Consider the following 11,734-nt stretch of genomic DNA (forward strand, 5'->3'; position numbering starts at 1 on the left):
GTGCATATATAAAAAATAATTGGTTTAGGTTATTCATATAAAAAAAAGAATTAAAGGTCTAAGCCTTCTAAAATAAATTGGGTCATCATGTTAGGATGCTGACAGGACCCAACTACAACAAGTTCCATCAACTAGCAACTTACCGCCATCATCATAGAGCCACCACACATCAATGGTTCCCTTGGGCTGTTTACGAGTGAAGCGAAGCATAGCGTCCACAACCTGCGGTGCAACAACCTCACCATTGGGCAGGCGGTACATGGGGTCTTTCTTCTTCTTGCCCATCTTCATGCCCTCCAGGAATGATGGGTTGCTTTCATCATTATTTGATGTTGCAGCATTGGTCTGTCCCCCAGCAGCAGCTGTTTTAGAATAAACAGTCAGAAGTGTATGCTACAAATTCTATAAAAGGCATGTGAAAATTAGATTTCAGAAGTGAAGTATTTAAATATTGTATTAGCAAATCACGTAAACTTAAGCATCGCTTCTCAATTTCAAGGCAATTTCCTACTGAGAAGGGTTAATGTCATCTTGAGCTTTAATTAATGTAGTCCTGAGCATTATGCAGCTATATAATATGGCCATGTAAGGCTTTAATGTAGCTCTGTCTTTAATAAAAAATTATTTATAATAAAAATAATTAGTGATAATTAACATTATAATAATTTTATTATTAATAATACATTAAGTATACAAACAGCAAATTATATAGATCAAAAACTTACTAAAAATTAGTTGTTGCAGTTGTTTTAACTGACTGTGTGCTATAGTATTAACTTGAATTTATTATCTTCTCAAAACAAGCTGCAATTTGTTTTTGTTTTTTCTTCTAATTTATTTCCATCAACAAAGATCAGGGTTTGTGGACCTTCATATGCATTTGTGAATTTCCATTTGAAGAATGGCAGTTTTAAAATATATTGCATTAAATTTTTCATACACATTCAATCTCTGGAAATGTGTAAGTGTGTTGGCCTGGCACTGTGGTACCACTGGTGTCACTATGGTATCACATTGACACCAGTGTCGCTGTAAATACAGGACTGATAAAGCTGCACACAACAAGTGTGATATTTCCAGAAGGGATGAATATTTAGAGACACGGATCCTGGAGTTCAATGGTCTATGTCCATGGCACACAACTGAGGGACTCTGGGTCAATTCTTGGGCAGGATAGAAACAGTTCGGCCTGTTTCCTTTCATCTGATGTCTTTGTTCACCTAGCAGTAAATATAGGTATCCAGGAGTTGGACCGAAGCATCGCTTAAGTTGCTTCTTGGGGAAGGTAAAAGCAGGCTTAGGCAGACCTCGATAAGCCTAATTACAGGCTTCCTGTCTCCAATAAACAAACTATGTACGATTCTCATTGTCGGTAACAGGAAGTCTATGAGGAGCATCAAAATCCTCCTAGCTAATGGCTAATCTTTCCTAGAATACAATTCACAACACAGGCAGGTGTGCATGCAAGGAAGTGTGCCCAAATGTCTTGTTCTGCCTAAGAATCAAACCCTGACTCCGATTGTGCTAATTGTAGTAAAAAATCATCCACACTTTGCAGATTTAAAAAATCTTTACCAATTCCATGTGTCTTTATTCTGCAAAATCGTGCATGACCTGGTCATAATATTTAGGGTGTATTTGATTCAGTGTCAAAGTTATATAATAGGCAATGGATATTCTAAATTATAATTTTTTTTTTAAATTATACATTTTACCTGCAATACAAAATTTTTTTACATCAACAGTAATAAAAAAACAGTAATGAAAGTATTGAAAAACTATATATTTTGTTTGCAGTCCCTCAGTTGTTATCTGAGCCATGTACCCAGTGAGTATGGAAAACACGTTACGCAGTAGAATAGTGCTTCTGAAGTTATTTCACTTGTATCAAGGAAAATTTGGACAAAAACTTGATTGATCAATGTCATTACTTACAGGAATCAGGATGAAGATCAGCTTCATTTTGGTAGTGATCAAAGCTGCCTGCAGAAACAGATGAAGGTAAAGCTGAGGGATTGGGGCTGGATGTAGTGGGGGCACTGGAAGACGTAGGGTTGGCAGCAGCATTAGCATTGTAGGTGGCTTCTTCTTCCTCCTGTGGCACCTCTGTGAGGTTAGAATAGTCAAGGCCGCCCTCTACGCGCAAGATTCCAACAGCCAGGTACAAGCCAAAAGCATAACTGTAGGGATATCACATTTATAAATATAAGAAATACAAGGCATAAGAGAAACATTATACAATTTCTAACAAACACAATTATGGCAAAATACATAAATATTTATACAAATAAAACATAGTATAGTCACTCACTGGATGGTTTTGAAATAACTCTGTAGTTCCTCAGATGGGCATGTCTGCCAGGTGGACTTGTAACCCATGAGGACTAAATTGGGTCGTAATTTACCCAGTCCCACATTACACATTAGCATCCTGGCAGCCAAATCCATAGAGGGGCCGTCAGCAATGGAGTAGAAGGCCTTCACCTTGTGTCGATACAACCAGCTAGTGGCTTCTGCTATCAGTCTTGCCCGTAACCTTTGTGACTGTTGCTCCTGTGATCATAAAGTAAAGTGTCAACTTTCTTACTACCTATTATCATTTTGTTGTCATCTGACTATTTAAATACATTTCTTTTTACTGTATCTACCCCATTATCATAAGAACAATTGTTGTCTATCATTTGTCCACCTAATTTGTGCAAATAACTTACTTTGAAGCAGTGACCTGTGACCAGAAGGGACATATTCTTCGTGATGGAATGTGCAAAGTGGATAAGAGGCGGCCTGGAGGAGGGTGACCCACTCAACACCAGGATCTGGGGACGGTAGGTTTTGATATGCTCTTCCATCTGATTTAGAGTCAAGACTGAGCTCAGAGCAAGGTTGTACGTCTGTGCTTGTGTTGATGACCCCCAGTTTACATCTGGAAGACAAAAGCCATGCAATTATTATGAAATACAAATCTGAGAGAAGACATCACTGAAGATGACATTTTGGCTGTAAGGGCTTTTTTCAAATAAAGGATTTGATTTGATAAAGCATTTACAGATAAAACATCATTTTCAGTAGTGAGCCTCAACATTATTTCCACTTAAAGCTACTGACATTCATTTACACATTCAATATTTCCTGAAGCTATAATAATTTTTAGTTTCGGCAAAATTTTTATTATTAATGATATTTTCTGAGTCTACTGCTTGGTCCCTAAGGCAAAGGACCTGCTAACACAAAAACAAAATAATTTGTCAGAGCCCAGTCGACAAACTCTGCTGGGCCATAAGTCACATCTTCGGAGAACTTATGTAGCTATTTAACAAATTATTCTTTATGCAAGAAGTAAGCTTATGAGAAGACAATTCATAGTTACCAGTGAGTTTGAGGTGATTGCAGTGATTAAGCCTTATATACAGATATCATAAGTGAGAGAAGAGCATGTAGTTTGGTGTGATAGTGTGATAAGAGAGGAATGGAATGCACAGTCAAATGGTATAGTCTCACAGAGCTAAGCCATAGCTGTAAACATTCACAACTTTAGGCACTGCTAGCAAGTCGAACTCTTGAACACAGAATGCAAAAATTCAGACTGTAAAAACTCGGCCATATTTAACTGAAAATCCAGTCCCTGACTGCTAACATGACATACAGTCAGGAAGCATGTGACATGCCTTAAGTCAGGGTGGTGTGGTGCTGTTGTTTTGGTGGGAGTCGGCTCAGGTGGCCAGGCAAGATGACTAATAATTACTAGCAAGTTCCTGCCACTGACAATAATTTTATGCCAAAGGTGTGGAACCAGGGAACTATGTATGTCATTCAGACAGGTTAAGGTCAGCACTGAATAGTTGATTGTATATACAGCCTCATCCTTAATGAAGGGGACCTCGATAAGCTTAAACGACTTCTTGTCCTGATATTCAAATTCAATACCCTTCCTGTTAGGCTAAGAAAGGAAATGCTTTGAGTAAGAAAGTACAAACAGAGAAGAAGAGAGGAAAATTTGAACAAAAGCTGGGAATGGAAGATTACCTGGCTTTCTGTAGGACACAATGATGTAAAGGACGAGGATGATGACGACAGTGATGAGTGCTGTGTACCACTGGATGAGGAACATGATGGCTGTACACAACAGTCCCCCAACCAGACTCAGCCACTTGTTATAGTACTGCAATGCACAAATATATTAATATACCACTGGAATAAGCATGCAATAATAAAACAAATACTGTATTATAATCTGTCATTTGTGTAACTGCAAAAAATATTTTGTATTATAGAATTTACTTAAAAAGAGCATATAATTAAGTCTCTGTACCCAGATTCACGAAGCAGTTACGCAAGTACGTACGAACGTGTACATCTTTCCTCAATCTTTGACGGATTTGGTTACATTTATTAAACAGTTTGCATGCATGAAAACTTGCCAATCAACTATTGTTATTGTTATAAACAGCCTCCTGGTGCTTCGGAGCTCATTAACTGCTTAATAATTGTAAACAAAGCCACCAAAGATTGAGAAAATATATACAGGTTCGTAAGTGCTAGCGTAACTGCTTCATAAATCCGGGTCCTGGACATTAAATATCCGTTTCAATGATGGGTCCCCTCCAAAATTATCTATTTGGGGAAGACTCCATCATGTTGTATCAACAAAATCAATACAAGATGGTGGAACAAACCTTGAAGGTGGGTCTCCAGCTGGGAATGTGCTGTAGGGAGGCATGGAAGGTGGAGAAGTTGATGAGGGCGTAGGCGGCCAGGAAGAAGTTGGTGATGATGGGAGCAATTGAATCGAGGCGAGCTGACAAGGCGAAGGGAGAGAAGGCACATGATTAATGGACTGTGGTCGCTGTTGAATTATTCACTATTAATATACCTTTATGATACATTACTATATTATAATTTTATATATTTTACTATATATACTATACTTTTATTATACATTACTATATTCTTAATATGTATTTGAGGTATTTTGACAATTAAATATACTTTCTAAACTTAAAACATTAAATATTATCTTCCAGTCAAATTTAATTTACTCAGAATGACCCAGGTGCCCCCCCCAACACTATGCTCCCAGCACAGGTGTCTCAGACCATTATATACCATAAGCCATGAACCAACAGATGTCTCTGCCACCTTACATGACCCAACACAAATATTTCTGTCCCCTTACATGCCATGACCCACGACCCAACAGAGACGCCTCTGCCCCTTGCATGAACTTCACAACCTACCAATCAATGTAAAGACGAGCACGATGACGAAGGTAAGGACGTAGCCACGGTATGGCTCCTCTCCCCTGCCATAGCCCTTAGCGAAGAACTCAATAAATGGGTACAGCTTATCCTTACACAAAGCCTGCAAGGAAAAAAATCTTAAGTCTTCATGGAAAGTAAAGCAATTTAATATATAAATAAATAAATCACAAACTACTACAGTACATGCAAATAAAACTGAACAAACTTTATATAACTTTTTTTGTATTAGTTATGTAGCTATATATATATATATATAGCTACATAATGGCCCCCCATGATCAGGTGTAACAGTATACTGTATCATAAATAATTGAAGTTGTTTTAAAGTCAGTTTAAAAATTTTAGTTTCCAGAGTACACGTACATCCTAACTTGCTTGTTTTAAAAACCAACAGGTTAGCAAATATAATAAACCCATGAATAAATTTAATTTTAAATACTTCTGTCCCGTATACTTCTGAGTGGGCAAACTTGCCCATGCTTGAAATCTAGTATATAAAATAATATTAATTTATTCATCAAACTGAACTGTAGTAGGTGCAGTACATTACCTGGAAAACTTTGGGTGCCGAGACAATGGAGGCCAGAGCAGAGGAGATGGTGGCAGCAAAGCAACCAGCATAGATCAGTGGGCCGAAGATGGCCACCAGCTCCATTACCTGCAAGAGAGGGGTGGGTCAAATTGAGAGAATGAATGTATGTTGGGGAAGAGCGATCATTACACACAATAAAGAAAGAGGCAGTCATCATTCATTGTTACATCAATTGCATCAAGGACTTGGAACTGCCAAATGTTCTCTGTCAGAGTATTTACTCAATTTACTTTTGAAACTTTCTATTCTTTTGGCACACAACATCTTGTCATTTGCACTTGCAGTTGTCCATAACTTAGTTTGAAAAGAAACATTCAACGTTTACATTATCTGAGCCATCTCATTTAGCTGCTCCCTAAGGTAAGATCACTGTATGCATAGGACAGGATCATATGCTGAGGACGAGGCAAGGAAGCTGGTAGTGATTTGGGTGGATAGTGTTCATGAATTTGACCTTTACCTCTGTGCTCTAATATTACTCACTACTACACTGATAACTGAAAGAATACTAAATTTGAATAAACGTAATAGAGAAAATCATAAGATCAAAATTAATATAAACTAAATTTATGTAGGCAGGCTGATTGGATAGGTTACAGCAATGAGTTGTGCTGTTGCAGAAGAAGAGGCAATGCCCAGATCAACATCACTTCAATTTGAAGGTTTTTCATGAGTGTGATTCTGGAATGCTAGATTATGTTTCCAGTTGAGACTTGGGCAAAGCAAGGTTGAGCCTCTCATTCTACTATAACTTGGTGTGCTTTCTGTCTCGATTAGACAGGTGATCCATTAGGTATACAAATGATTTAAGTTCATTACCATCTCCCCTGCAAGTGATACCTTCCCTTAGGACAATGTTCTGCAATACAGGCATCTTGCTTGTTATTTATCTTTGCATTTATTACAGATTCTTTCTTTAGCTAACAGCAGGATGAGTGAGCTCTGAAATCAGACTTCGAGTTGCGTGAAAAGTGCCTTTCTAAGCATAACATTTGACTGCTATGAAACCCAATCTTCCTGTCCCACTTCCTGTGAGCAGAATGTTTATTACTGTATGAAGTATATTAGAAGGCCAGGAAACCCAGAAGTGTGTGTAATGCTGCCACCTGATTGTGTCAGCACATAAAAAGTTTTGAGTTTTCACGAATGGACTGTTATCAGTCATTCTGTGCCGATTAAATATTCTCCAGTGACTCCCTAGCACCATTATGACCCTGCAGAGACTGCTTGAAGTTCTCCGTGGCTTTTGTGCCAGTATGCTGTCCTGCCTGACTAAGCATGATCCGGTCCTACAAACAGTAGACCTAAGTTAAGACAATAGGCAAATGATCTGCTCAGAATTTTGCATTTCATATAACTCAAAGCCTGATTATAGTTTTCCATGTTCATTAAATGTTTTCTGGTACTATGTATATCTGGAATATCTTCTTTCTGGAATAATTTCTTTTACATTTTTCTTATTCAACTTTTCCTACCTTTTGATACACTTGAACAACATTGTCTAATTTTCTTTCTCTTTTCCAAAATGGTAAACTACTTACTGTATTAGCAAACCCATTGTTATTAAACAAATAATAGTCCAATACAGTATTTTTTATTAACTGATTCATCATGAAGGTTGACTGATGCAACACAAGCAAAAGACTCAGAAGCCAAATGAACAAGAGGTGACATGACAAAAGTACAAGGTTTTAGCGTCCAACTGGACAATACAGTACAAACTTAAATGCCCATTATGTGTTATTGCGGAATACAAATTCACTTCAGCACATAATTAGTGTGTTAGCAACGTACCTGAGAGCTGTTGAGAAGACCGAATTCACAGACTATGCCTGTACAGTTGCTGTAAGACGAGTCCAAGACTTGAGTGACATTTCCAGTTGCATCCCTCAATTCCACAGCCCCAGCCAACACCACAAGGAACATGTAGGATATGTAGGTGATAACGATGGCCAGAATTGTTCCCTTGGGATGGCTGCTGATGGGTCCTGATGATCCATAAATGTCAGGTCAGTATGAGAGTTTACACATATTGTGAGTGTATTGATCTATGTTTTGATATGTATGAGTCTATATATATACTGTATTGATATGATTATGATAAAACCTAATTAAAGAACAAAGTAATCTTTAATAGATCTGATGAATCATTGTACAATTTACTAATACTATTTTAAGATCCAACAAAAATATTACATCTACATTATGTTTGCATATGTGAAAATATCTTTAGTCTGAGTGCAGTTAAAGAGAATATACAAATTTTATATTTTAACTTATTTCATTCTTAATTAAATGGGATAAATAAGATGCCATTGTGAATTCCTTCAAGTACTTATATATATATATATATATCCAAACATTGCAATGCATCTTAGTCCTGACCACTCTTCCTTGTACATACCTTCAGGTCACCAGAGATGTTGGCACCAGCCAGGATGCCGGTACAGGCAGGGAAGAAAACACTGAAGACACCAAAGAATCCCATGTTGCCTTCCTCCCCACTCTGGGCTCCCTCATCACGGTAGTCTGAGTAGAGGTTGTTGGACAGCACCGTCCCTGCAGCAAGAAGTAAAAGGCATTGAGCATTGGTAAGGGCTCTTGTTCCCTCTCCCCTCACCCTTGTCCCTGCTGTATGTACTCCATTCAATCTGATAATAATTTTCTAGTGCTGGGAACAGAAAGCCTTGCAGGTTATCAAGGTCCCCTTAGGCCAAAAATTGATCTTTCCCAGTATGCCAGCTATTATAGTTACCAAACTTCCTATTTACTGCTAGGTTAACAGAGACCTGATGTGTAAGGAAACATGTCCATATCCCCTCACCCTGCCCATGAATCGAACTTGGTTACAATAGGTTGCGAGTCGACTGATCTAACTACTATACTACAGGTATGTGCCTATCTCTGTCACTCCTGGCAACAACATTAGAGAGCACTTGGGACAAGCCCCAGCAGAAAAACAAAAGTCCAATGCCAAAACAGGATCCTTACCATTGACGCCGACGAAACCCATGGCGATCTCTTCATCAGTAAGAGGACCCACAAAGGCACCGATGATAAAGTCCAAGATGGCCACCAGAAGCACCACCAGTAGAACTACTTGTGCCTGTACATAGATCAACATTTTAATAATACTCTACTTAAATATTTTGCTCTGACTTGTGTGTATGCACATACTCTATACTGTAATAATAAATACAGTATATATACAGTACAGTATTAATAAAATTTTTATTAATGATATAATAAAATAAATCTAATTAGTTCACCACAGCTGTAAATTGCTTAGTCCATGGAACACTGAGGTCTACTTCTTGAACTCTAAAATCTTTCTGCCACCCATTACAAAATAGATATTGTGTCCTTAGTAAACTAATTAATTACCAGTACAGGTACCTAAAGTTTGTGTACAGTAGTTTTGTGATTTAAATTGTCATCTTGAATCATGAAAGTTCTAGTCAATGAGAGAATAATTGAGCACACCACAGTAACTCACCCTAGCTTCCCACTCCATGCCGATGATACAGATAGCAAAGAGGATGACGAGTGTAATACTGCCAATCACCCTCACATCATTTACACCATTGTCGAAAATCAGGAGTCCCTGGGACTTGAGCAAGTCATTCAAGGACTCACAAAACCCGACGACGTACATGGAGGCAGCAATGGCATTGGCCAGGGAGAAAATCAAGCCAATAGCTCCTCCAAACTCCGGTCCCAGCGAGCGACTGATCATGTAGTAAGTCCCACCTGCAGAGAGTCATGGAATTTTAATATGAAAAGTGATGGAAAGGCACTTCAGTGCCTGGGAGAAGGATAGATGAGACATGTAATCAGATGTAAACTACAGTATTTGATGAGAAGAGATAACTTACCAAATACTGCTCACAAGATTGGTTTGGTGTGCACAATATATTACAGAGCACATGATGAGTATGGTGTGCACAGTATATTACAGCTCACATGAGTATGGTGTGCACAATATATTATATCTCACATGATGAGTATGGTTTGCACAATATACTACATCTCACAAGATGAGTATGGTGTGCACAGTATACTAATCTCACAAGATGAGTATGTTGTGCACAATATATTTCAACCATATCTCACATGATGAGTGTGGTATGCACAATATATTATATATATCTCACAAGATGAGTATGGTGTGCACAATATATTACAGTTCACATGATAAGTATGGTGTGCACAATATACTACTGCTCACAGGATGAGTGAGCATTCTGTGAGCATCCAATAAGCTTCCACTCACAGGATAAGCATGGAGTGCACAATAAACTACCTCTTATCACATATACATCCCAGGTACATAAGTGCACAATTTACTACTGCTCACAGGAGGAATATGGGGTGCACAATATACTACCATTCACAGGATGAGTGTGGAGTGCACACAATAAACTTGCTACTGTTGGCAGCAACAATCAATGAAGCTAGTGTATAAGTGACATGCAGCACATGTGTGAGGTGAGGGAAAAGTAGAGGGAAGAACAGGGAAAGGTGGTCACGTGTACCCAATCAGAACACAACTGATCTAGAAACTTATTTTATTACCTTTACTGTATGGCAACAATGTGAAATAATTTGCAATACAGACACATACACATTAAACATTATCTTTGATCAACAATTATCAAGGGAATATGTTCTCTCTGACGAGCTACAAGGTCAGTAATCAACAGTCATATTAAGTGACGTCTCCAATGCCTGATCTACATTCTAAAATATTAACAACGCTGACTTGCATTCTACTTTTTGTCTTCAAAGACGGAAACGTATTCTTGCTTTGTTTAGTGATGAATATGTGAGCAGTGGCAGGTAGCAGGGTGGAGAAATGATGGGGGGGAGGGCAAGTAGTGTGGAGTGGGACAACAGGTGGAGTGGAGTGGGGCAACAAGTGGTGTGGAGTGGAGTGGCGATGGAAGTTGAGTGGAGTTGTGGAGCAAATGGTTATTGTATGCAGACCTACACACCTGAGTACCATTAAGCACGAATACACCATGTACACAGGAGGACACAAAGGATAGAGGTGATGTGATATGGTAATTGCATCAAGATACTCGACGGAATAAGTAAACAGAGAAGACGTGCTTAATATGACGACTCTAAGAAAATAATGGAAAACCATGACTGAAAACTTCAGAGGGAGTCACTACACTACTCTAGACAACCAACTGATGACAAGGCGGGGTTCAGGAGCTAGCGCTCGAAGCAGCAGGTACATACTGGGGGAAGACAGGGTGTGCATTCATCACACGCATGAACCAAGGGCATGCTGCTATATAATTAGTGGGAGAAATATGAAATAGTGGATGACAAACCTCCTTTGATCTGGCCGTTGGTGGAAATAGCAGACATGGAGAGGGCGGTGATGGCAGTGACCACGTTACCACTGGTCACGATCAGCATGCCTTCCACTGCAAATACAAATACACACGTACAGTATAACTGATATACTCAGTATATCATAACATGGGTCTACAGTACACAAAATTCTATAGGTTGTTAGTAAAGAATTCATGGCTAGTATCACTCTTTTTTCCAAAGTTTAACCTCATTTAGAACCCTTTGACATGTCCTATCATTTAATTTTAGACTAACTTTGAGTGGTTTTAATAAAGCTGCTCTTGGTTGTTTGCTGAGGTTTGTGTTAAGGACATATCAAGGGGAACCCAAAAGGATGTTTCCCTGGAAAGTCAGATTCCCACAGTTTCATATATATATATATATTGTGTAGATGAGGTGTGCGGCATCAATATATCGTTATAAGTGTTCATGGCGGTACAGATTTTAGATTCAATGAAAGTTGGAGAAATTGGTATAAACGCACTCGTTTTATATCTTTCCCAACCCGCTCTCATTT

At 38.5% G+C, this 11,734-nt stretch overlaps 1 protein-coding gene and 1 pseudogene across 1 annotated transcript in view; both read right to left on the reverse strand.

The window, feature by feature from the left end:
* The window catches only part of LOC123763023 (bumetanide-sensitive sodium-(potassium)-chloride cotransporter), a 91,457-nt gene that overhangs the window by 7,014 nt on the left and 72,709 nt on the right, over positions 1-11,734 (reverse strand). The window lies entirely within an intron of this gene.
* LOC138350882 (bumetanide-sensitive sodium-(potassium)-chloride cotransporter-like) overlaps positions 1-11,734 on the reverse strand; it is a 38,153-nt pseudogene that overhangs the window by 7,014 nt on the left and 19,405 nt on the right.

This window comes from Procambarus clarkii, chromosome 47 (genome assembly GCF_040958095.1).
Source record: "Procambarus clarkii isolate CNS0578487 chromosome 47, FALCON_Pclarkii_2.0, whole genome shotgun sequence".
In the NCBI taxonomy this organism is placed as follows: Eukaryota; Metazoa; Arthropoda; class Malacostraca; order Decapoda; family Cambaridae; genus Procambarus; species Procambarus clarkii.